General features: G+C 64.6%; 1 long non-coding RNA gene across 1 annotated transcript in view; it reads right to left on the reverse strand.

The window, feature by feature from the left end:
• LOC109303280 overlaps positions 1-521 on the reverse strand; it is a 152,101-nt gene extending 151,580 nt beyond the window's left edge. The window contains exon 1 of the long non-coding RNA XR_002099043.1: positions 110-521. This is a non-coding gene — a long non-coding RNA (uncharacterized LOC109303280). The remainder of the gene's footprint in view (positions 1-109) is intronic.
• Positions 522-774: the final 253 nt, after the last annotated feature.

The raw sequence follows: 774 nt of genomic DNA on the forward strand, positions 1-774 counted from the left end.
GAGGGTAAAAAAAAAAAATAAGAGAGATCAAGCCATTAAAAGAGCCTGGAATGGATTCCCCCTCCCCACGCCACTGAGAGCCCCCAGCTGACAAGTGCTGCTTCTTTACCTGAAAGCATGAGGGCTTTTCCTAGGCAGCATTTCTTAGTCAAACCATCTTCTGAAGGAAGAAGAATCAAGAAAAGGGGGTCATCCATGAGGGGAAGCAGGATTTTCCCCCCAGGCACACAGCTCCCCCCATTCCAGGTGACTCCTGGCCTGAGCCTCGCCCCTTCCCGGATGAAAGGCACTGGCTCCAGCCGAGCCCAGAGGGCGGGAGAGGGGTCGCGCTGCCACCTCCGCCTCCGCCCGCTCCCGGCCCGCGGGGCTCCCGTCTGCTCGCTGCCTCCTCCGGCGGCCCCGCCGCCCGCTCCCACTGCGAGCCACGACCGGGCAGTGGGGGAGTGAAGGGGCAACGCAAGGAAACCACCGCAATCCGGAGCCCGGGCTGCAGCAGCAGGCGGGCACCCACCCAGGACCGGCCAGGAAGCTCGGTCCAAAACGCTGCAATCATCCCATCCCCTCCCCATCCCGCCAAACATCCGGCACACACACACTCCCACACATGCATGTACACACACGCACGCATGCACACACACACACGCCACAGCCAGCTGACAGCAGCAAGTTGGGAGGTGGCGCCGCGCCCCTGCCCTACCTCTGCCCCGAGCCCCGGCCCCAGGACAGAGCAGGGAGCCGGGCCGGCCCCTGCCGGAGCTGCCCACCTGCGCGCCC

The sequence above is a fragment of the Gavialis gangeticus genome, unplaced genomic scaffold (genome assembly GCF_001723915.1).
Source record: "Gavialis gangeticus isolate Ggan-Ray unplaced genomic scaffold, GavGan_comp1, whole genome shotgun sequence".
Taxonomy (NCBI): Eukaryota; Metazoa; Chordata; order Crocodylia; family Gavialidae; genus Gavialis; species Gavialis gangeticus.